Source organism: Dendrobates tinctorius, unplaced genomic scaffold (assembly GCF_039654945.1).
Source record: "Dendrobates tinctorius isolate UK_male_01 unplaced genomic scaffold, ASM3965494v1 ptg000065l, whole genome shotgun sequence".
Lineage (NCBI taxonomy): Eukaryota > Metazoa > Chordata > Amphibia > Anura > Dendrobatidae > Dendrobates > Dendrobates tinctorius.
This window is the reverse complement of record NW_027361733.1, coordinates 963,634-985,228: the sequence shown is the minus strand read 5'-3', so window position 1 is coordinate 985,228 and position 21,595 is coordinate 963,634. Positions and strand designations below refer to the sequence as shown.

The 21,595-nt window shown below is 46.6% G+C and overlaps 1 protein-coding gene and 1 non-coding gene across 2 annotated transcripts in view; both read right to left on the bottom strand.

The window, feature by feature from the left end:
- The window catches only part of LOC141094652 (uncharacterized), an 803,576-nt gene that overhangs the window by 266,824 nt on the left and 515,157 nt on the right, over nt 1–21,595 (bottom strand). The gene's annotated exons all lie outside the window — the stretch shown is intronic.
- LOC141094977 (U2 spliceosomal RNA) lies at nt 14,232–14,414 on the bottom strand. Its single transcript, XR_012233234.1, has one exon. It is a non-coding gene; the product is annotated as a U2 spliceosomal RNA (small nuclear RNA).

The following is a 21,595-nucleotide window of genomic DNA, read 5'->3' as shown; positions in this document are numbered from 1 at the left end:
AATATTTAAAGAGACTTTCTTTTCTTTTTGCCAGCATACCACCCTGCTGCTCAATGCACTTCCAAAAAATGTTTGTGTGCTGGTGGGGTTTGTGTGGCAGGGCTGCTTTTTTTGCCACCGTCCAGCCCCGAGTGCATCCCGTGTTCCTGCTCGTAAGCTTACAGAGCCATCATCAGCCCCTCTCAGCTCGGAGCCATCATCAGCCCCTCTCAGCATGGAGCCATCATCAGCCCCTCTCAGCACGGAGCCATCATCAGCCCCTCTCAGCATGGAGCCATCATCTGCCCCTCTCAGCTCGGAGCCATCATCAGCCCCTCTCAGCACGGAGCCATCATCAGCCCCTCTCAGCACGGAGCCATCATCAGCCCCTCTCAGCACGGAGCCATCATCAGCCCCTCTCAGCACGGAGCCAACATGAGCCCCTCAGCACGGAGCCATCATCAGCCCCTCTCAGCAGTGAGCCAAAATCAGCCCCTCACAGCAGTGAGCTATCATCAGTCCCTCTCAGCACGGAGCAATCATCAGCCCCTCTAAGCACTGAGCCATCAACAGCCCCTCTCAGCTCGGAGCCATCATCAGCCCCTCTCAGCACGGAGCCATCAACCGTCCATTTTAGCATGGAGCCATCATCAGCCCCTCTCAGCATGGAGCACCATCAGCCCCTCTCAGCACTGAGCCATCAGCCCCTCTCAGCACTGAGCCATCAGCCCCTCTCAGCACTGAGCCATCAGCCCCTCACAGCACTGAGCCATTAGCCCCTCACAGCACTGAGCCATCATCAGCCCCTCTCAGCAGTGAGCCATCATCAGCCCCTCTCAGCAGGGAGCCATCATCAGCCCCTCTCAGCAGGGAGCCATCATCAGCCCCTCTCAGCAGTGAGCCAACATCAGCCCCTCACAGCAGTGAGCTATCATCAGTCCCTCTCAGCACGGAGCAATCATCAGCCCCTCTAAGCACTGAGCCATCAACAGCCCCTCTCAGCTCGGAGCCATCATCAGCCCCTCTCAGCACGGAGCCATCAACCGTCCATTTTAGCATGGAGCCATCATCAGCCCCTCTCAGCATGGAGCACCATCAGCCCCTCTCAGCACTGAGCCATCAGCCCCTCTCAGCACTGAGCCATCAGCCCCTCTCAGCACTGAGCCATCAGCCCCTCTCAGCACTGAGCCATCAGCCCCTCTCAGCACTGAGCCATCAGCCCCTCTCAGCACTGAGCCATCAGCCCCTCTCAGCACTGAGCCATCAGCCCCTCTCAGCACTGAGCCATCAGCCCCTCACAGCACTGAGCCATTAGCCCCTCACAGCACTGAGCCATCATCAGCCCCTCTCAGCAGTGAGCCATCATCAGCCCCTCTCAGCAGGGAGCCATCATCAGCCCCTCTCAGCAGTGAGCCAACATCAGCCCCTCTAAACACGGAGCAATCATCAGCCATTGTCAGCAATCATCAGTTTTGTTTACTGATATGCTAGTTATACATTGTTTAGGCCAGATAGTTTGTTGATTTTTAAAACAGAGGACAATATATGCAAATAGATTACATAATCAAACAATGCAACTTGGTCGTCACTAGTGTGGAGCGATACCGTTTGATACCCCAAAATATCGTATCGGATGGTATCACCCGATACGAAAAAAATATCGGGTATCGCCGATTCCGATACCGGAAGTCCCATTCAAGTCAATGGGACTTCCGGTATCGGAATTTAAAAAAGCCCTTTATTTCCTTGTTGGCTAATTCTACATAATTGAAAACAAATAAGAATCATGTAGAATGTATTGTGGGAGGTGGAGGAGACATTAAAGGCATAGTGGTTTATTCAAATCACATGGCATAGCATTAATTCCATTTTTTTTTTCAAGACGTTCGGAGTTAAAAAGATATTGACTATGTTAACTTTTTTATATTTAGTCAGATATGTATGTTTCACAACTTCCATGCTCTTCACCTTCTTTTATACGTCTCCCACACTTTCTCCTTCATGATCCGCAGCAGTAGCATATTTTTCATCAACTATTTCTTCACCTTATTCATCTTCTTCTTCACCTTCTTCCCATTAATTTTTTTTTCCATTCTTCATATTCTTCTTATTCAGCTATTATTAATTTTCATATGCTATTTCTTCATCTTCTTCCTATTCTTCTTTTTCTTCATTTTCGTATGGTGACAGGCATTCCTGTAGTACTTATGTATAAAAGTTATAAGATTACACCTTACGTTCTGCCTGTCACAAAAGATTTACAACAGGATTTGTCCGCGTTCAGTTTGGCCTGCAGCAGCAGGCATTTTCCAGGGGCACCACGAGGAGGAACGGACTCACCCCCATTTACTGCTTAGTCTTCTTCTGCTTATAATTTTGATTTCTTCTATGCTGATTTTTAGTCTTATGCTTAATGTTCTTCTGCTTTCTGTTCTTCTGCTTTTTCTTCTTCTGCTTCTTGTTCTTCTGTCTTTTGTTCTGTATCTTGGTGGTTGTCTTCATGTTCTTTGTCCTCTTGGTCTTATTATTTAGGGTCATATTTCTGGTTTTCTTTGGTGTGGTCTTCAGGGTCGTCGTCATCAGGGTCGTCGTCATGGAGATCAATAAGGATTACCAAAGACAATTTCAAAAAGCTTCATCTTGGAAATGTAGCAGAAGGTACAAGAAGGCTGAGAAACTAGCGAGAACCAGCTGACAGTACTGGAACCCGTAGTGGCAGCAGAAGGAACAATAGCCAATGGCACTACTGAGGAACAGCTGATGGTGCTGGACCCCGGTTACTATGCAGGAGGTGCCTGTGCTAGAAACCACTACCAAGGACCAGCTGACGTTGCTGGACTTCGGATATCAAGATGGAGGCACCTAGGCCAAAGGCTCTGGCGAGAACCAGCAGACAGTGCTGGAACCCGGATGGGTAGCAGAAGGAACAAGAGCCAATGGCACTACCGAGGACCAACTGACGGTGCTGGACCACGGTTAGTAAGCAGAAGGTACCTGTGCTAAAAAGCACTACCAAGGTCCAGCTGACGGTGCTGGACCTCAGATACCGAGATGGAGGCACCTAGTCCAAAGGCTCTGGCGAGAACCAGCAGACAGTGCTGGAACCCGGATGGGTAGCAGAAGGAACAAGAGCCAATGGCACTACCGAGGACCAACTGACTGTGCTGGACCACAGTTACTAAGCAGAAGGTACCTGTGCTAAAAAGCACTACCAAGGACCAGCTGACGGTGCTGGACCTCGGATACCGAGATGGAGGCACCTAGGCCAAAGGCTCTGGCGAGAACCAGCAGACAGTGCTGGAACCCGGATGGGTAGCAGAAGGTACCCATCCAAAGCAAAGAAGACAGACCGCAAGCCGGACGCAGTTACCGAAACCCACAGTCCTACAGGGGGTCCATGTCCCATTGGCACTACGGATCCAGCCTTCAGTGCCAGTTCCCGCAGCCCACATAGGAGTCACCTAAACTGCAGGCACCGTAGAGTCGGCTAACCCGGCCGCAAGATGACAGAAAAACGGATTGGTGCAATAGTGACCTTGACACTACCCGGAAACAGCTGGCGTGCTGGAACCAGGCTGGGCAACAGGGAGTACCCGTGCCAAAAGCACTGCCGAGCACCAACTGGCATTGTTGGAACCCAGGGACAATCATGGTGAAGGCTGAGGCCTACTTGGTGGTAGTTTTAGATTGTTTGTAGGCTACAACAGACTGTCAACGTGCTCCAATTAGGCATCTGTCTCCACTCTGTTTCCAGGATTTCACGTGACCACCAACACCGCCAGTTTATGCGTACAGTAGCCGTCTGCCCAATCCACACGTGTTCCTGTGTTACTGGGGTTCTGTAATGTCAGCAGATCCCCTGATGTGTGTCTGCCACTGTCTCCTGCTCTGTCCACATTCCCACCGCTTGCAGTGGGAAGATGGACAGCCAGGCAGACAGTGGCAGACACACATTGGGGGATCTGCTCACGTAACAGAACACCAGGAACAAGTGTGGAATGCGCGGACGACAACTGTGAGCAGGAACTGGCGGTGCTGGAGGTCAGGGGAAATACTAGAGACAGAGTGGAGACAGCGGCCAAATCAGAGAGTTTAAATCTGAAGCAGTTACAATTTGGAGGCAGCAGCACTTTGCCCTCCACACAGCAGGGGATCAGCTGACGTTACCGAACCCCACTTTCACATTAACGAGTGTTTTTTTTCTGTGCGGACAGCACTTCTGAGCACCAACTGGCGGTGTCGGAGCCCAGGGAAAATCAGGTAGTAGGCCGAGGCCTACTTGGTGGCAGTTTTCGATTGTTTCTAGACTACTATTAACTGTCAACGTACTCCAGTTAGGCCTCTGTCTTCACTCTGTTTGGAGTATTTCCTCTGGCTTCCAACCACGCCAGTTGCTGCTCTGAAATGCCGTCTGCACAACCCACACTTGTTCCTGTGTTACTGGGGTTCTGTAACAGCAGATTCTCCCTAGAGGTGAGTCAGGCAATGTCTCCTGCTCTGTCAACTTTTCCACTACAAGTAGTGGGAATGTAGACAAAGCAGGAGACATTGCCGGACTCACCTCTGGAGATGAGCAGATGTTACAGGACCCAGGTAACACAGGAACAAGTGTGGATTGTGCAGACGGCACTTGAGAGCAGAAACAGGCGGTGTTGTAGGCCAGAGGAAATACTCAAAACAGAGTGGAGACAGAGGGCAAATCAGAGAACATATGAAATCAGAGGTAGTCAGAAGTTGTAGGCAGCAGGAGAGTTTGCCGTACACACAGCAAAGGATCTGCTGACGTTACCGAACCCCACTTACACATGAGCGAGTGTTTTGTCTGTGTGGACAGCACTTCTGAGAACCAACTGGCGGTGTCGTAGCCCAGGGAAAATCAGGTAGTAGGCCGAGGCCTACTTGGAGCCAGGTGTAAATCTGAGGTTGTTTGACTGTGGAGGGAGCAGGACACTTTGCCATACACACAGCAGGGGATCAGCTGACGTTACCGAACCCCACTTACACATGAGCGAGTGTTTTGTCTGTGTGGACAGCACTTCTGAGCAACAGCGGGCGTTTCTGTAGCCCAGGAAATAAAGTACAGGTCATCGAAACATGAACACAACAGGAGACCTGGATCCTGTTGCCAGCCAATTATTTATTCTGGAAGAGGACTGGCAAATTCAGGTGAGATCCAGGCCTTGTTCATTTTCAGAAAAGTAAGCCGGTCAACATTATAGGTGGATAGTCGCGTGCTACGGTCTGTTACCACACCACCTGCAGCACTAAAGACACGTTCCGATAATACACTGGCAGCAGGGCAAGCCAGCACCTCCAATGCATACTGGCTAAGCTCTTGCCATGTATCCAGCTTAGAGACCCAATACTTGAACGGGGAAGAGCTGTCTGGGAGTACACTAACAGGGCAAGACATGTAGTCTGTCACCATCTGATGGAAACGTTGCCTCCTGCTGACTGGAGCCTTCTGTGATGGTGTAGCCGTTTGTGGCGGTCCCACAAAACTTTTCCACATTTGGGCCATACTGGCCTTGCCTTGTCCTGCGGCATTGCCTCTGCTACCTCTTTGTGCAGAGCTTCCTCCACTGCCTCTACCCATATGGCTGCTTTAAAAAGCACTACCAGCAACACTTGCGGGGGGAATGGAGAACATGATGGCATGCACAAGTGTTTCTTGGTACTCCCGCATTTTACGCTCCCGGTTCAACTGTGGTATGGGGCTTTGTAAGTTGTCCTGGTAGCGAGGACCTAAGAGGGTGTACACCCAATAATCAGCCGTGTGGAGAATGTTGGCGATGCGGCGGTCATTTAACAAGCACTGCAGCATGAAATTAACCATGTGCTGCAGACTGCCAACTGGACCAGAAACGCTGTCCCCAGCTTGAGGCAGCATCTCAGCCTGCTCAGCATCACCCCACCCTCGCTGTACACACTGACTACTGGAGCCTTGTGTACCTCCCTCCTCTGGAGAGATGTGTTCATCCTCCTCACTAAGTGTCCCCTGCCTGGGCCTTTGTGAGGAAGCACGTTGCGCAGACTTGCCAGAAGCAGATGGCATTTCTGACTCCTCATCCTCGACCTCTTCAAAAACCTCCTCACTTAGTGCTTGTAAGGTTTTTTGAAGCAGACAGATAAGGGGGACAGTCATGCTGACTAGTGCATAATCTGCACTGGCCATCCGCATGGAGTCATCGAAGGCACACAAAACTTGACAGATGTCCCTCATAGTGGCCCACTCAGTGGTGGTGAAGTGTGTCCGGCGCACAGTGCGACTTGTTTGCGCCTGATGTAGCTGGTACTCCATTACTGCTGCCTGCTGCTCACACAACCGCTCCAACATATGTAACGTTGAATTCCACCTGGTGGGGAGGTCACATATGATGCGATGTTCTGTCAGGCGGAATCGGCATTGCAGAGATGCAATGCGCGATCTTGCCATGCTGGAACGCCGCAAGTGAGCACACTCTAGGCGAACCTTGTGCAGCAGTGCATCAAGATCCGGATAGTCCCTCAGAAAGCTCTGCACAACCAAATTGAGCACGTGTGCCAGACATGGTATGTGAGTGAGGTTGCCTAGGCCCAGAGCTGCCACTAGATTTCAGTCATTGTCACTCACTACCTAACCTGGCTGGAGATTCGCTGGCACAAACCACACATCGCTCTCCTGCTTGATGGCATTCCAGAGATCCTGTGCTGTGTGGCTCCGATTCCCCAAAGAAATTAATTTAAGTATGGCCTGTTGACGTTTGGCCACACCTGTGCTCATATCTGGCCTAACAGGCTCATGCAGTGCTGATTCCGGGGAACTAGAGTAGGAGGAGGACTCAATATGTACAGACTGCATTCCTGCAATCCTTGGAGTTGGCAGAATACGTACAGAGCCACTCTCCAGATCTGTACCCGGCTCCACAACATTGACCCAATGGGCAGTGAGGGAAAGGTATCGTCCATGGCTTCTGGTCCACGCATCGGTGGTCAGGTGGACCTTGCTACTGACAGCGTTTAGTAGCGCATTTTTAATTTTTCCCTCCACATGCTTTTGCAGGGCAGGGACAGCTTGCCTGCTGAAATAAAAGCGGCTGGGCACATTGTATTGTGGAACTGCCAATGACATAAAGTTCCGGAAGGTGTCAGTCTCCACCAGCCTGAATGACAGCATCTCAAGGGCCAGTAGTTTGGCAATGCCGGCATTCAGAGCCAGTGCTCGGGGATGGTTTGCCGAGTATGGCCGCTTTTTCTCCCATGCCTGTGCTACCGATTGCTGGTGAGTGGCCTAGGAGTGTGCTGATGACTGAGAACGTGGTTCAGTGGGTGGAATTTCACTGGGTCTCTGGACAACAGTGGCAGAGGTTCTTCCATGGCGTTCCAGTGAGGAAGCCGAACCAGCTGTGTGTGAGCTGGAGGAAGAGGCCCCAACACGAGCTGAAGAGGTGGTAGGTGCTGCTGAAGGTTGGCCTACATCTTCAGTGTGTCTGTGTAACTCCACCTCGTGCTTGGTACGCACATGTTTCCACATATTTGTGGTATTGAGGTTGCTCACATTTTTCCCTCATTTAAATTTCTGATGACACAACTTGCATTTGACAAAGCAAATGTCATCTGCAACTGTGTCAAAAAAAGACCACGCACTGCAAGTCCTGGGAGCGCCCGTTTTCTGTTTTGGAAGAGGATTGCTCCTCACGGGTGCCAAAGTGGAGGCTACAGGCAACCAAGTCTGCCCACGCCCTCTCCCTCCTCTTTTGGCCGTTCGGGGAATCTCTTCCTCAGAGCTGCTCCCACCACCTTCCTGTGGCTGACGCCATTATGGGTCAAGGACCTCATCATCTTCACTCCCCTTTTCAAGCACCGGCTGGTCCTGGGTTGTCTCACCAGCACCGTACGCACCAGAAATTGGCAACTGAGTCTCATCATCATCAGATGAGTACTGAGGTGTGCTGACAATAGGCACTGGCCCACCCACCTCTTCAGATTCAGAGGGACAAAGCAGTTGCGCATCACTGCATACTCCCTCTTCTTCATGCTCTAGAATGCTGCTTGGCTGGCCACCTCTTCCCAAGCCAACAGATTCTGAGAACAGAAGTAAAGATTGAGATGGCTCCTGTCCAGGGCTCTCAGACTGCCTGGGCAATTTGGCAGGTGGTGAAGAGACAGATGGTTGCTCTTCCGTGCTCTGGCCCTGGGAGGATGCGGAAGTCATTGAAGTGGATGCATTAGCTGCCATCCAACCAACAACGGCTTCAATTTGTTCGTCACGCAGCAGTGGGGTACGGCAAGGTCCTACAAAGCTGCGCATGAAGGACTGTTGCCTGGTAAAAGTGGGGGATGCCGGGTCACCGATGGCCGCAGCAGACACCGAATCCCCACGTCCTCTCCCTGCTGAATCACCCGGTCCTCTCCCTGCTGAAACTCCACGTGCCTTACTCCCTGCCTTCTTCATCTTGGTAGACTGATAAAGATAGGCAGAAAAGTAAAAAAGGGGGGCTTAGTGTTCTGATTCCTGAACACCTGCTAACCAGTATAAGAAAAACTAATTTGGCTAAGAGTGTGTGTACTACACTTTAATATGATCTAATGTGGCCTACACAACTCTAAAGTGGAGTGTATGGTGAACTTTATTTCCTTTTTTTGGGGGGGAAAGGAAAGGATGTGACCAAAGTTTGAAAGCTATAGTATCACAAACTTTTTGGAGCGATTACAATGCAGGAAGCTAACCTACAATGCAATTGATGAGGCTCAAAAATTAGGGTGATGCTAGTCTGGCTGGCCCTGAAGGGCACAAGCCAGCAAAAAGGCTCCTCTATCTAATCCTATATAGTGTTTGCAACCCACCAATGACAATGGATGCGGATGGAAGCACACTAATATAGTAGCAAAAATCTGGCTAAATTAGCTGCAAAAAAAGGACTATGTATGAGGCAGTGACGCACGCTGAGCGGACTACAGCTAGCGGTGGCTGTAGAACACACTGCAACGTGAGCTGCACTCACACACAGAGAGACCTATCAGACAGCCAAAAACAGTGCAGAGAAATGGGCTATAGCACTGAAAGGCTGCTGAAAGGCTCCGCTGTCCACTCCTTTAGTGTTTGCATCCAACGTATATGGATACGTATGGAAGCACACTATACAGGAGAAAAAAAAGCAGCAATAAAAGAAAAATGTGTATGAGGCAGAGACACACGCTGGGCGGCCTACAAGCAGACGTGCCTGCAGGACACACTAAACAGTGTGGGTCTGCACTCACACAGCCCTTGCAGACAGCTATTAAAACAGCGCTGCTGGGCTAAAAAAATGCAACAGTGGTGAATTATGTAGCCTGGGTAGAGCAATAGATATGTTTGATCGCTATTTCTAACTGTCCCTCACAGTCTTCAACAGCAGCCTGTCCCTAACTGAATTCACAGCAGAGTCAACCCGAAATGGCGGCTGCTGCAGTTTTTATAGTGCATCATGACATCATTTCAGCAGCCAATCACAGCAACGCCAGTAGTTAACATGCCTAACAGGATGTGCCAACACTTCTGAGGATCCCCATTGGCTGAATCAAATTGAGCGGGCTCCTAGCATTATGGGAACTTCCGATTCCGGTATTCGATATGAAAAAAGTATCGGAATTCCGATACAGCGAATATCGCCGATACCCGATACTTGCGGTATCGGAATGGTCAACACTAGTCACAACCCAACAGTAACGAATCATCTACTAAGATATAATCTATTCTACAGTAGGTATTAAACCTTAGGGAGTGAAAAGAGTAGTCTCTCTCTCCTGCATGAGCATATTGCCATATATCATGAAGACGAAACTCACGGATCAGGTGGCCCATCTCTTTTCTAGCCGGGGCTTGGTGGGAACAATCTAGGAATTTACACATAGGGACATTAAAGTCTCCGCATATCACCGAGGAACCCTTTGCTATTCCCCTAAAAGTCTCCAAATATTTACGCATGAATCTCAACTGGCCCACATTGGGCGCACACACTGAAGCAATAGTAAATTGCACATTGTTTAGTAGACCAATTAAAATGATATATCTCCCCCCCACCCTTTCAAGCTGGAAGGCTACAGAGCTTTTAATGAGGATACCCACACCCGCCCTCTTGTGGACATTATTGGCAAAAAACTGATGAGGATAATTACCATTTTTCATTCTACCATTATCCTGGGCTAATAAATGAGATTCTTGAATGCACAAGACATCACTACTCGCCTTCCCTGCCTCCTTCCAGACCCATGACCTTTTATGCGGAGAATTTAATCCCTTACATTTAGAGACAATACCTTTAAGCCCATGGTATGTAAAGCCAGAAGTGGCTGTGATAGCCGAGAATCTGCTTCCTTTGGAGTATTAACCTTGTAGAAAGAAACGGTACAAACAGGCAAGACCTATCAACAAATAACATGACATAACAATTAAAGAAAAACTGAGAAACAAGTTGCTCCTCACATAACATGACGGAGCTACACAAGGACTGACAAGTAGTCAAAGCAGAAAGAGTGAAAAAAAGACGCTCGTGGGGCAGGAACTGCAGGTGGGCTGGATACGGCCACAAAATTTAGTAGCCAGCACCCTATGCAGAAACAAACAAAAAAAAATCCAGAAAAGTGGAGACCACAACCTCAAAAGGCGAAAGTTATGGGAACTTGATGCTTTAAACCATTCAGGGTTAATTCTCCTGTTTTGGGGTGAACCCTTATCCAAGGAAAATGGCGGAGGGGTGGAATATCCCAGTCCTCAAACACTTTCCCAAGTTGCGCAGTAGAGAAGCAAACCATTTTTACTGACAATGAGCTTGATAGGGAAACCCCAACTATATATAATGCCTTTAACCCATAGAATATTTGTAAAAGGGGTTAATTCTCTCCTCCTCACAAGCGTGACAGCTGAGAGGTCTGGGAATACCGAAAGGTGAGCAAATCTGTCTGGCCGGGAAGGTTTCTTCTTTAAACCAAGCAGGAAGGCCTCCTTTGTTTTGCAGAAGTAAATGCGGGCAATAGTATCTCTGGGAATCGAAGGGTTAAGTCCTCGAGGCTTAGGGATTCTGTGAATCCGGTCCACTAAGATATCTCTCCCTTCTGCTTGAGGCACAACAGCTTGAATAAAGTCCTGTAACAGGGGGAGCAAATCTTTTTCATGTACTTCTTCTGGTATTCCTCTTATTCTAACATTGTTTCTCCTGGATCTGTCCTCCATGTCCAGCATTTTAGATGTTAAATTGCGGACTTCAGCTTTAAGCTCCTCATGCTCATTCATCACTGCATTGTGGGACCCTGTTAACTCCTCCATTTTGTTCTCTAAATGATCTGTGCGGTTCCCTATAGCTCCTACTTCCTCCTTCAGCTCTGCCAACATGCTCTTTATATCATTTTGCATAGATTTCCTGAAAGCTGCAAAGAGGGATTTCATCTCCTCCTTTGTTACAGGCTGGTTGTCAGGGCATGCCATTTCCACAGTGCCAGCTGTCTCCATGGAGCCTTCTCTGTTTGAGGCAGAGGAAGTAGCAGAACATGCTGATCCTGCAGACTTTGCAGCATGAGGGGAGGCAGCAGCCATCTTAGAACTCCTCTCCAGCCTGGAGCCTCTGGCAAAGAAGTCAGATACCTTTCTGGGGGAGCTCCGGAGCCCAGTTTTGGACCGCCTCATCTGATTCCAGGGTGATACTAAGTGCCTGGAGAAAGATTCACTGCTGAAGGAACTGCCAGTAAGATGTGTGAGCCGCTTCACCGCCTGAAGTCGTCAGAGCTTCTGGATTATGTGACCAGCACCATGCTCTGCTAGGCCACGCCCCCTCCTGACGACTCTTCTTTGCACCTCTATCTTCATCTGAGCTGAAGTCCTCAATGTTCTCAGGATCAGACAGGTGCTCAGGGCTATCAACATTAGAAATATACGCATCGCTCTCTGCGGCATCCATAGCCTCACTGAAGGCCATCATATCAGGCAGCCCCGACTGCACCTCTGCCACTGCCTTCCAAAACTCCTTCTCTTCCCTCCTCCACTCTTTTTCCTTCTTTTTCTTTTTTACTTCCTCCTTTTCCTCCACCAAATAACACGGCCTCAGGTTCAGACTCTCTGGCTCTTTAGGGGGAGTGGCCCTGCTTCCATTCCGCCGCCTCCCCTCTGCCTCCTCCCTCTCCAATCTTGCAAGTTCCTTCACCACCTTTGCCCTTTCCCTCCTTGCCAACTCCTCCTACTTTTGTTCCTTGTCAGTCTGCCAAGGTGTATGCCGGGTGCAGTCCTTGTACATATGCTCACTGCTACCACATACATCACAGGTCTTAGGCACTGGACACTGACCGGCCACATGACCCTCCTGCTTGCAGTTTCGGCAGCACTGGACCTTCTTGCACGCCGCGTGCACATGTCCAAAAGAAAAACATTTTCTACAAAACAGGGGCTACCCAGGGTAGGTGAGAAACCCTCTGTGTCCAGCAACAGAAAAACTGGCTGGAGGGTGTCTGAAGCCCCCCACACTGTCAGGATCCTTTCTCACCTTTACCCAGAATTTGTATTTACAATTGAAAATTTCAAGCATATTTACTTGCCTCTCTCCCTTTTTGACATACTCACAATACTGGGAGAGGAAACTTTCCAGCAAGGCAGGATCTGTAAATGGGTTATATACAGTCACAATTATGTCCTTCTCCTGTAGCCCAATCAAAGGCTCCCAGTGCACTCCTTGCAGACAGGGGTCATCAGCATGGCTCCGGAACCACTCAAAGATGTTCAAGTACACAGTCAGGTCCATAAAAGTCACATCGTAATTACCTTGGAAAGGAAATTCATTGCAACTGAAGATGTCAGCACGTCTTGCTCCAGCTTTTCCTTCAATCAGATCTCTGATGACAAAGACCACGGTGTCCTTATTTCCATCTTTGGGATCCACAGACACACAGATTGTGTTCTTCACGAAAGCCATCTAGATACTGTCGATACAGAATACCACAGAAAGTAATAGGAAAACAGCACAAAGGTCGTCACCACGGACACAGCCTTTAGCCGGTGGATCGCAGCACGTTGCAAGTGGACTAAACCAACTCCCTTATAGCAGCAGGAGGGTGAAGCCCCACCAGAAGTGAGACGATCCCCCCCCAGGCCAAGGAGCCGGGTACCCCAAGCACCTTCAGTCAAAACCAGGTGGGAAACCACACCTGATCTTAGCCAAAAGGCCGAGAAGCGATAGCCAGAAATGGTTTGCCGCTTGCAAGGCCACAGTGCTTAGGACAGGCACCCATTGTGGAGAATGACACAGATAATGCCCTGAGGAAGACATTCCAGGCAACTCTGGGCGCATAACAAAAGCGCAGGCAGCTGCTTTTTTTCCCAGGATACCTAATCTGCATAAGTCCGCCCATTTTAGGGCCATCCCTCCCCTCTCATTCAAACGCGCTTCAGTCAGTACCAGGAAGAAGGAAGGCCAGACCAGAGGAACATTCCTCCTCGGCACCCTCAGCAGACTGAAACTGCCTGCTGCCACGCACCTGATAAAGACTATGGGCTGCCCACTGTGACACGTCAGTGTTCCATCAATAGAACACATCCCTATCATAGTGTTCCATCAATAGAACACATCCCTATCATAGTGTTCCATGAATGGAACACACCCTATTTACTGCAGGCAAGCAGCGCACTTAGCTACTACAAGCCCCACTAGAATACTCTCAGACAGGTGGCCGAAGGCCGTACATTCAAATAACACACCAGATAAATTGTTTCTTTTCCATTAAATTCATATAAGAATTCAAAATGTAACAGTTAATTTCAACATTGAAAAGTTGGCAGGCCACAAGAGGGCGACAATGTTTCAAAAATGACACATCATTGCATGAGCGATGTGGTAGGAATTGAATAACTTAACTACACATGTGATACTTGAATTAAGGCTGGTGGAATGACTGAGGGCAAGGGCTGCAGGCCTTGTAGCAGGTGGGTGTGCAGAAATGTATCTATCCAAAGCCAAACACATTATTGCAGCTTATCACACCTGTACCCTACCAAGCAGCAAAGGCTGAGACAGATCATTATTTAAATGACAGATCGAATACAGTGCAATGCCTTCCATATAGAGGTGAATAACACCTACTGTAGCAGAGTTGGTCAAGTTAAATCAAGGGAAAGGAATTGGAAATGTGCAACTTGGACCAAGAAAAGCTAATGCAGAGCAACAAGAGTTGAAAACAGCATTCAAATAATGCTTTGAAAACACTGCTGGACTGGATTTCAATTCAATCTGTTTTTGGAAACCGCTTGAGTGAGTGAGTGCACCATGCCTGAAGATACTGCAATGACAGGCTGATACATACAGTGGACAGAGCAAGCTCTTTCTCCATCTGCCTGTTCTAAAAATCCATTTAATATATGGTCCCCAGATAGGGGACGTATCAGATATTAAACTGATAAGAACACACATATGACATGCACAATGTGAACAAGTCTGTTGGACCATGTTCACACCACCCTGACTGAAACACAAACAAAAAGCACAGAATGACATATGTGCCAAAATACCTTGCAATAAGACATAACAGTAATCAGCAAGTGCTGATAAAAGGTAATGACAAACACAGGGTATTTAGTCGATACTTTTTTTGCCAAAAAATGTATGCCAAGCTGCTTCACCAACGTCAAGGTAACCCGTATTGAAGCAGTCCCTATCTACTAAATACCCTGTGTTTGTTATTACCTTTTATCAGCACTTGCTGATTACTGTTATGTCTTATTGCAAGGTATTTTGGCACATTTGTCATTCTGTGCTTTTTGTTTGCATTAAACTGATAAGAACAGAATTTTTTTTTTTACTTGGAAGTACCTAAAAGCAGGTACACCCGTTTATTTAAAGTTAAAAAGCATTACAGATAAAAGACGTGCAAATTACAAAATTTACATATTTAAAAGCTCTTTCTCCAAATCAGGTTTTAAAATGTTACATGTAAAATAAATTTTATATTGGCTAAAAAGCAGACTTATTAATGGTGATATTCAGATTGCGGTATTCCATTCTTTACCATCCATTGCTCTGACATTAAAGGATTATTTTTCCTATCTAACAAGTAATAAATATACATTTCACTAAAAGCCAATGATAAAACGTCTTTTACAGATAAAACTTTGTGCTTAAAAAGGATGTTCCTGGCCTTCCATAGAGCCTCCTTGATGGTGCTGATTGTCTTCCATGCCATGATCCTCTTGCTTGCATTGGGGCATTCTATGTGCCCGAATAAAATAGTCCAAAATTTAAGTCTCTTAAGTCTGTAATTTTCTGGAGCAAAGGGAAGATTTTAGTCCATATTAGTTGGGCAAATTGACAAGTCCAGAAGATGTGCAGAACTGTTTCTTCTCCTTGGCACTCTTCTCTTGGGCATCTGGCAGATCTCACGAGTCCTCTCCAGTGTTGAAACACCCGGCATGGAAGACAGTCATGCACACAGCTCCAGGCCAGGTCCTTCTGTGAATTAAAAAGATATGATACATTGACATCTTTCAATATCTCCAGACACTTAGGTTCATTAAAATTCCCAATCTGTGTCACCTGCTCTCTTTCTTTAAGGCTCTTTAAAATCTTTTTGCTGTCCTTTAAGAATTCCATGTTTTTTCCCTTTAGGTCATATCTATTCACTATTGTGCCCAAGATCTTATAAATCTGGTATATTTAGGGCATATGGTGTATTTAGCACTGTTTCAAACCAACCAAGGTGTCTCATAAAGAAACCAGTGTTAAAACGGATAAAATATGACCAGTAATTATTTTTAAAAAGGGAATTAAAACACCGGACAAAGAATGTGATTAAAACAAAGGCTCTAAAATCAGGGAAATCCTTACCACCTTTACCTTTTGACTTTACCACCAGCTCTCTCTTTAGTTTTTCCCATCTTAAAACGCCAAAAAAAGGTAACAGGCTTTAATTATTTTGTTAAAAATGCGTGTTGGAGGGGGGAAAACCAAGCTTAAATATAATAAAAGTGGCAATATAACCATTTTAATGATTAAAATCTTTCCCTCCATTGTCAGTTTCCTCAAGTTACACATACACAGCTTTTGGTTAACCTTTTGTGCCACCAAATTCCAGCTTTCTATGCCTTTATTTTCTCCATTAAAAACTACGTCTAGAATTTGGACAGCGTCCTTTTCAGGAACTGGGACGTCTGTTAAAACCATATTGCCCACCTTTGAATTTTAACAAGAGCTCTATTTTACTTTAAAACCAGACCCACAACAAAAGAACTCCACCTGTCTTAAGGCGTTTTGTACAGAGGGGGTGTCTTTACACATTATGGCTACATCATCCATGTATCCTGTGACTTTGGCCTCTAGGCCTCCTCCACCAGGTAGTGGGATGCCCCGGATTTGTTTACTCCTCCTAAGGGCACAAAGCAGAGGTTCAAGAGCACAAATAAATAGTAATGGGGACAGGGGGAACCTTGTTTAACCCCAGAATTTAAAAAGACATCTTGAGTTTTAAAACCGTTCACCACAATTTTGCTTGTGCAGTTCTTATAAAATGCCTTGAGTGACTCTAAAAACCCTTCTGGTATACCCATTTTACTTAAAACATTAAAAAGAAACTGGTGGGACACTCTGTCAAAAGCTTTTTCAAAATCAAGGGACAGGACTGCCTGGCAACCCCCCCTTGATTTAGTATCATCAATTACATCCTTGATTAGATTCAGGTTTTCCCATACACTTCTCTGTGGTATACCACAGACCTGATTGGGATGTATTATATTTCCGACTACTTTTTTGAGCCTATTGCCACAGATTTTGGCCATTATTTTGTAGTCACAGTATAAAAGGGTTATTGGCCTCCACTTTTTTAGATCTGATTTGTCACCTTTTTTAAATATGAGGGACACTTCACCTTTTTTCCAAGAGGTTAGGAGAGTTTTTGTATTAAAAACTTCACTAAAAATGCTTAATAAATCCTCTTGTGAAATCCCATAAAATGTGGAATAAAATTCTATAGGGATTCCATCAGGGCCAGGGACTTTCCCTGTTTTAAAACTTTTTACCGTTTCAGCCACTTCTTCCTCACTCAGGTCCTGTAACAAAGAATTTTGTGATACTGGGTCTAAAATAGTTGTAATTTCCTCTATAGAACTTTCCATAAAACTATTATCTATAGGTTTTGTATTAAAAAGGTCAGCATAAAATTTGTGGACTTTATTTAAAATTCCCTCTATATTTTTTTTTTCCCCCTCCAAAGAATTGATGAAGACTCTTTTTGCTACCATATTTTTAAAAAAAAACCGAGAGCAAGTTTCATTTTCTTCTGTGTATTTAACTTTGGAGTGAAAAATTAACTGTTTACCTCTTTGATCCAGGAACTTTGAAATTTCACTTTTAAGATCACCAATCTCTTTATCCACATTTATATCATGCTCTCATAATTTATAGAGGGTTTGTAGCTGGGTGTTCAGGGTTACAAGTCTCTCTCTTTTCATTTTCTTTCCGTATTCCAGCTTTAATAAAAAAGTCTTTTATATTTTTCTTCATCTTTTCCCACCATTTACTGATAGGAGTATGGGGATCTCTAATTTGTTAATAATTTGCATAAAATTTAGTACAACTGGTTAAAATTTCTGGGTCATCTAAAAGAGAGGTATTCAACTTCCAGGTACTTTTACCTTTTTTCTTAAAATCATCATATTTGACATAAAAGAGTAAAAGTTTATGGTCAGAGAAGATATTTGTTAAAAGCTCGCATTTAAGAGGCAGTACAGAGTTAGAACAAACAATAAAATCAATTCTGGAGCTACAATTCACATTGCTCCAGGTTACCCATTCTTCTGCAGGGAGATTCTTATTACATTCCTTAAAACAATCCGTCAATTTAAAATCCTGTATAATATTTCTTAGCATAAAAGACGTTTTGTCATAATTTCTGCTCACCGCCCTGGAGAATCTTTTCTCACCACCTAAAATACAGTTAAAATCACCTGCCAAGATAAGAGGATCAGAGTCATTAATAAAAAGGGGTAACATGTCTAACATTTTTGATCTTTCATTTTTGTCAGTTGATCCAAAAAAAATTTAAAAACTGCCATTTAAAACCATCAATAAAAGCTTTGACCAATAAAATCCTACCTGGTAAAACCTCCTGAACAGAGTCAATAAGAACATTACCTTTTAAAAGAATTGCGACCCCTGCTGACCTGGATTCGTTTGAACCCGACCATACTGAGGGGCCATGAGTCCAATCGGTTTTATATTCTCTATAGCTTAGAGAATGTGGGATGCTGCATTCCTGTAGGAAGATAACTGCTGCGGTTAAGGTGGACAGAAACTCAAAAAGCGCAGTTCTCCTGGGTTTAGTTTTAATCCCTCTAGCATTAAGGGAAATACCAGTAATCCCCACCATAAGAGAAAAGAGAAAAAGGACTTAATTCAAAAACTCTTACCTCAGCTGGTTATAAACTCTCATCGCTGGAGGATTCGGTCTTGTCATCGATAGTCATGAGGGAGGAAACCACGGAGGATTCCGCATCAGACAGTCCTTCGGGTGGCATTACACTCTCCGGGAAGAACTCATTCACCATCGGTAACACACTTGTCATGTTAACTGGCTCCTCTCCCAGCTCTTGACCTCCCACTGGCCCCCCTCCGGGGAACCAATCGGAGGAGTCAAATTGAGCTCAGGTGCCCGCTGTCCTCTGACTGGGGTCTCAGGAATGACCGAGGCAGTTTCTCCAGTTCCTCTCTTAATCTCTGAAGAGGGTGAGGTCTCACATACCTGCTGCCTCTCCTCGGGCATCTCTTCTGGTTTCCCTCCTCCATCAGGGGGTTCCTGTGGGGGTACTTCCCTTGATGCCCCATCTGCCTTCTGGATTTTCTGTTTGTTTGCATCAGAATTTTCACGCCCTTGAGTCATCCCAGAAGATAGAAGAGATGAGGGTTGGCTTTCAGCAGATGCAGCCGCACCCTGTGTGGGGTTTCCAGACTGCTGCCCACTCGCCTTATGCCGCTCCTTCCTACGTCTCGCTTTTCCGTTTTCCACCATTGTAAAGCCATCCTTGTCTGTACCAGGTGCCTCATTTGACTCATCCATAGACTCCTCCTCGTCCTCCTCCATCCCGGGGTCATCAGAACCAGCCAAGGGTTGGCGGGGGGCCTGAGGTTGCTTTTGCCCAGGCTGCGCTCCTTTTGGGGTGTTCCTGTTAGGACAGTTAGAAAATGAATGGCCTTTAGAAAAGCAGTTCATACACACATTATCTTTCTGACATTGTTCAGTCTTATGGTCCTGGCTACCGCATTTGACAGGTTGAATCACAGTTTGAATGCCCATATACTTCACACTTCCTGCAAAATGCTGGCATGCCATTAAAATAGAGGTCGCCATTCATTTTGCCTATTTTAAAATGAGCTGGTGGTAAGTCTACCCCCAGGTACTGAGGCATTTTTTACACAAGTTACTACATATCTCCATTTGGAGGTCCAAATGCCACACTCATTCAAGACTTTTCCCAAGCAAATTACTTTTTTGAAGAAACCATGAAGAAATTTTCCAATCTCGCTCTCTTGCGTATGGGGAGAATAGATTTTCACAATCAAGAGCCTAGTTTCTTCTAATTCGTGGATTGCAAATTTCACTCTTGTAAGGTCAGGGTTTTTACGGAGAATAGTATTGGGGGAAGTGACCTGCTTAGGCCTGTTTCACACTTGCTTTTTTTTGCAGCGCGTTTTTCCCGCAAAAAAACGCATTGAAAAACGCATACAGAAGCATACAACTGCTGCGTTTTTTCAAGCATTTTTATGAGCATGCATGAAAAAAACGCAGCGTTTTTAAGCGTTTGTATGCATTTTTAGTGCGTTTTTACCGCGTTTGCGGTTTTTTCCAACATTAGGTGGCCACTCACACTAACCCAAACCATGACTTTACTAACCCTAACCCTGACCCTAACCCTAACCCTAACCCTAACCCTTAACCAAACCATACTTAACCCTAACCCTGACCCTAACCCTAGCCCTAACCCTTAACCAAACCATACTTAACCCTAACCCTGACCCTAACCCTGACCCTAACCCTGACCCTAACCCTGACCCTAACCCTAACCCTAACCCTGACCCTAACCCTAACCCTAACCCTTAACCAAACCATACTTAACCCTAACCCTGACCCTAACCCTAACCCTAACCCTTAACCAAACCATACTTAACCCTAACCCTGACCCTAACCCTTAACCAAACCATACTTAACCTTAACCCTAACCCTAACCCTGACCCTAACCCTAACCCTAACCCTGACCCTGACCCAAACCCTTAACCAAACCATACTTAACCCTAACCCTGACCCTAACCCTAACCCTAACCCTAAACCAAACCATACTTAACCCTAACCCTGACCCTAACCCTAACCCTAACCCTAAACCCCCTTAACTAACCCTAACTTTACCCAAATCCCTAAATTCCATTGTCTAAACTAATGGTAAAAAAAAAACGCATGTGCAAAACAACGCATACATAAGGCTGGTTTCACATTCGCGCTTTTTAAGCGCACGCACGGCCGGGGGTAGCTCCGCCCCCGAGCCGGCTCTATGCCCGGCGTGCCCGCCCCTTCCTTGTAGCGCCGCCTCCTAGCGCACAGCGGCGCCTGCGATCGGCGCACCCTATCTTTAGCATAGGGTGCGCAGATCGTGCGCAGGCCGTGCGCTAGTTGCGCTTTGACCTGCGCTGCGCACTTTTGACGGTGCACCGTGCGCGCCAAAATCAAACTTTTCGGATTTTGGCGCGCACGGCGCACCGTCAAAAGTGCGCAGCGCAGGTCAAAGCGCAACTAGCGCATGGCCTGCGCACGATCTGCGCACCCTATGCTAAAGATAGGGTGCGCCGATCGCAGGCGCCGCTGTGCGCTAGGAGGCGGCGCTACAAGGAAGGGGCGGGCACGCCGGGCAGAGAGCCGGCTCGGGGGCGGAGCTACCCCCGGCCGTGTGTGCGCTTAAAAAGCGCGAATGTGAAACCAGCCTAAGCATGCCAATGCGCACATATGCTCACCATAGACTTATAATGGGTGTCTTACTGTAAAAAAGCGCATTGCGCGCGCATGCGTTTTTTTGAGGCAAATCGGACGCACAAAAAATGCAACAAGTTGCATTTTGTGCGCCCGAGCGCATACCGCAAAAAAACGCATGCGCGGTAAAACGCGTACAAACGCATGTGTATGCGCACATAAGCGCATCCCATGCAAAGTATAGGAAAAAAAACGCATGCGCTATTTAGCGCTAAATTACCGCGAAAAAAAACGCAAATGTGAAACCAGCCTTACAAACATGCTGGTGGATACCTTCTCCAGTAAAAGTGACATCATAAATACCACGTCTTGGATAGTCTTGGATGGCAAGGATTCCGTGCTTCCAGACAAGAGAGAGCCTGTTCAAGAACATTAAAACAACAAAATTTTAGTCCACGACTATCTCCTCCACCTTTCTCAAAAAAAATCCTAACCGTATGCTTCAAGAGAGCATAGGCTAGAACATCACCAGAATCAGAATCCATGGCTATAAGGAACGGGGTGTTCCGCTACAAGGAAAAATGGGGGTGTTCCGCAACAAAGGAATCACCAAATAATCCGAAGATCACTTGGCTAGCGGGATCGCAACCCATTGCCCAGGGACTAAGCCCACCTC